Source organism: Kryptolebias marmoratus, linkage group LG1 (genome assembly GCF_001649575.2).
Source record: "Kryptolebias marmoratus isolate JLee-2015 linkage group LG1, ASM164957v2, whole genome shotgun sequence".
NCBI lineage: Eukaryota > Metazoa > Chordata > Actinopteri > Cyprinodontiformes > Rivulidae > Kryptolebias > Kryptolebias marmoratus.
In genome coordinates, this window is record NC_051430.1 from 1330871 (window position 1) to 1335205 (window position 4335).

Here is a 4335-nt window from a genome sequence, read left to right on the forward strand (position 1 = left end):
TCAGACTTCTGAAACTTGTTGTAAAACTGATTTTTTGAGGGGCAATTGGCAAGGAGGCAGCTGATGCAATAGGAGTCAGGCAACAGATGAAGTACAAACTGGAGCAATGATCCTAATCCTCTAAGGTCTAGGGTGAAACTGGACGTTTTTGGACTATTTTAAATTTCCTTCATATTTCACCCTAAAAGTAGTTTAACCTGCCATGTTTGGAGTCATTTTTTTCAGCACAACCTCCCAAGTGTGATTTTCAAGTCATCTTTTACTTTTGACCTACTGTATTAATACAACAAACCTAAAATCACACAAAAACATAAAATCCGAGTGGAAAATTCTCAGTTTTTTTTTTACTGTAAAAATCACAAACATAATGAAATGTTTTGACAACTTCGAATGCAAATATAATCGGTAATATTCATAAACGTGAACAAATTGAGCAAACAAAGTTATATAGATTTTCTTCATTAAAATGCTGACAATTTCTTAGGCGTTTTTTAGACCAAACAAGCAGGAGTTCTAAAAATTGCCATAAATCCTTTGTGCCACTCATATAAACAGTCTCTGTCCAAAACAAGGCAGAGGGGCACATCACTGTTAAAAAGACCCTCAATGTTGTCCGAGTAGTTTAATTTCGGTGTTCGGTGTAAATGTTTATTACTTGTCCCTTTGTCCTTAGAGCTCACCGTAGTTAGTCTGACGTCATCACGTTACTGCGTCCAGTGTTTTGAGGCATTGCTAATGTTCGGGAGCCGAACCACCGCGGGGAGAGACGTACCGCAGCATTTGTTTCTTTACGAGTGTGCGTCATTTAAAAGTGAGTTATTTGTTCGAGTGCCTATTATTATACTTGTTCGTTCCGAGCTAACGGCAGTGTATATTGTGGAACGGTGCGCGAAATACACGTTATTAACGGTGGAGGCGAACTTCCTAGCTTACGGCTAAGCTAGCCAGTTATTGTTCTTCTTATCACGGTGAAACTTAATTTCGGTGTTTGTTTATTTTACAGAAAAACCACACGCGTACGGCGACCCATGCTGGCAAATTAAACCACGCTGTGTATGTGCTCATCCCTGTTCAGTATTGATGACTCAGTTCGAATACAGAATAATCGAAAGGAGCCAGCCTCGTGTCTTCATTCTCCTACATCATCACCCATCCTAACACTTTGTCCTGATCTGATTCCTGGCTGAAGTAGTGTTCTAGCCGACACTCCAGGTTGAGAGCGGTGATAAACACGGTCCAGTATCTTATGATCCGTTCCCAAAGCAGACTCACCTACAATAATCACATTCTTAGTTTTGGTCATTTTCTATGTCCTGTTTATGCAGGATCATTCAGGTAAATGTTATAAAATATATCCTGATGCATGTGTAACCCGGGTATAGATTTTAAATTTCTATTCTCTGCAATTTCACTTTTAATCCCCCTTCTGTTCAGAAAATCCCGCGATAGTTAAAACCGTTGATGTATTGGCATCTGTTCTTGCGGGACCACTGAGCAGCCAATCGCTGTTCAGTGTTAGAGTCATGTGTGCCACCGTAGCCAATTTGGTAGAGTATATCAGCTGGAGCGGGACGGTAGAAACGATCAGAACACGCCAGGAGGAACAGGGCTGTGGGAGCCATTTACCCTTTGCGGAAAGAAGGAAAACTATGTGAGGATCTGGATTTCACTGCGGATCTGGTGAGGTTCTGTGTGCTATTTAGCGTTAGCTTATTGCTGACGTTAATTGGTTGTTGTGTAACAATGAAATGATCACTGCTAAGTAGATGTAGACAACTGTACTGCCTCTGAATTTGAGACTTATAAGGTGCTTTAAGTATTTATTGGACACTTGTTGGATTTTTTTACATTTTCATGTTAATTAAATTATATGATGTATATTTATTGAATTTCTCATGAAGTGTAAGGTATATTGAACCTGGTATTTATTTATTGAAATTGATTGGATGCATTTATTGTGCGAAGAGCGCTATTTATGGAATTGTGTGCACACTAGGATGTGATTATATGTTGGTCCTGTTTCATCATGCAGGCCAGATGGATGGCGAGCTAGAGGTCCAGGCCTAGAGCCTAAAGGAAAGATTGCACTAGAAGTGCCAGAAGAGTACTGTTTCTCCTGCCAGTTGGTAGGAGACTCCACGCAGCTAGCTGAACATTTCGTTCCAACAGGACGTTCTTTTTAGCCGGACCTGCACTACACCAAGTAGTTTGAATAACCTGCTTGGAACCTGGATTACCCTCAGCTTGGGTGAAAGAACTGAGGGGTGTGGGTTTGTGGGATTGGTTCTTGTGTTTCGTTTTGGGTGTTGTTTGTTTTTTTCATTTATTATATGGCCATATGATTTCATTTATATTGTAAATATGTATATATTTCTCCACTTAAATACACGCAATCAGCAACTGCAAACTTTTTTTAGTCTGTCTGCTCATTCATGAGTCTTGTACCTAGACTGCTGAGATCTAGCCCATTTGACACTGTTTTGGGGTTTTAACCATCTTACTCTGATAGTGCGGCATATTATTTTACATATGCTACACATGCTCAAAATATGCTTGCAAAATATGGATCTGAATCTGTCTCTTGTTATCATTTTGGCTGGAAGGGAGACAGACAAAATGTGATTCTGTTTCCAGTAATCGTTCTCTAAAAAAAAAACACTGGATCACCTAGTTCATCAACAAAGTCCTCACTGTCTGTCCCAGTCTAAACTACACCCTAATTTTAAAATCTAAATACGCTAAATATCACCAAACACATAAATCACTCCCGCGCTCGCTTTAGTTTTTTTTGTTTTGTTTTTTGGTGCCACCAAACTTCCTTTAATTTTTGCACCTCTTTCTTCTTCTCCCTGTGGATTTTTGGTTGCTTGACAAATAACGTTGAGCCTCTGTCAGATTGGAGAGGAGGGGGTGTTTTTTCATTCGGCTGGGTTGGGAATGAGATCGGACGGGGGATGGGGGAGTTTTCTCCTGTGAACTCCCCGGTTTTGGCGCTTCTCGCTCCAACACGCTGAAAATATGAGACGATTTTCAAAAAAAATATATGTGTCGTGAATAATTTATCATAACTCTGGTTTTCCTTGACCTATCAAGATAATTTAAAAACTGGTGTAAATCTTGAAGTCTGGACGTTCAAGATAGATTAAAACAAAGTTTCTGAGAGGGCGGATCTTTCCCGCTAGAGTATTTTAACCCTTTAAAGTCCATGCACGCTCTGGAGCCTGCTCTGGAACCCGCTCTGGAACCTGTGTCGACCTGAAAAGGTTAATGGTACAAAATGTTATTTCTCAACTGAAGTTTCTCTTTACGGTTTTGTCTTTATTTATGTTTTGTCTGCTGGACATACTGAGCAAAAATGTTTTTTTTCTCAGGTTACAAATGTGAAACAAAATCAACAAGAGGAAGACTTTCACACAACAAACACAAAACAAAACTGCATAATGAACTGAATTCCAGTCACCCACCAAGGCTTTCTCTTCAGTTTTGGATATAACTAGGGTATTCAGATTGCTGGTGAGTTAAAAGACCTTGGGACAGCAAAAAAGACTTAATGTCACTCCTTTCCAAGAACATATCTAAAACATGCAGGAGAGTGGCCCCAGAGGAACAGAGTTTGACACCTGTGTATTAGACAAGACAGAAAATTCGTTAAAACATTTGAATAATTTTTCATATTGAATATTTGCACACAAATAATGATTAACAATCATTTATTATATTTCAAAAGCTTCATAAACAAATAGACAAATTGTGTTACAAGTTTTCCTTCTTAAGCCTTAGGAAAGCATGTAAACAACCATAAATAACTGATTAGAGGTTTGCAAGTGTATACATGTAACTCAAAACAATCAAGATTCACTCAGATAAGAATGAACTTTGAACAGCTGCAGAAAGATGACACTAAGTTCTTTTAAAATATATCAAGTTATTTAAAAAGTCATTCAGATATGGTAACTTTAAAAACTCAGGCTGTTAAGTGAATAATATGTTGAAGGATTCAGATATTTAGGGGGAGTAGTTGGTGTCACATTTCTGCACACAAATAAAATCAGGATCATCAGCTGAAACTTACTCTGAGCTAGTCAGATATATTTGTGCACAATTTGCACTGAACAAAACCTAAAACAATTAAAACATTCACCCTCTTCTGTTTCTGCATTAATTGTGATAATCATGTTCTTATAAAAGAGAGAATAAACATAAGAATAATAGGAAAAAAAAACCCTATCAATTTAATTTGGAAAAGCTTCATATTTTACAATATTATAAAACACACTGTCATGTTGGTAGGTTTAAAGCTTCCCTGGATACATATACACTTTGAAAGGATTCAAC

At 38.1% G+C, this 4335-nt stretch overlaps 1 long non-coding RNA gene across 1 annotated transcript; it reads left to right on the forward strand.

Moving 5' to 3' along the window:
- The first annotated feature begins 717 nt into the window (after positions 1-717).
- Positions 718-1111, forward strand: LOC119617503. The gene is made up of 2 exons (XR_005233818.1): positions 718-811; positions 1004-1111. It is a non-coding gene; the product is annotated as an uncharacterized LOC119617503 (long non-coding RNA).
- The last annotated feature ends 3224 nt before the right edge of the window (positions 1112-4335 follow it).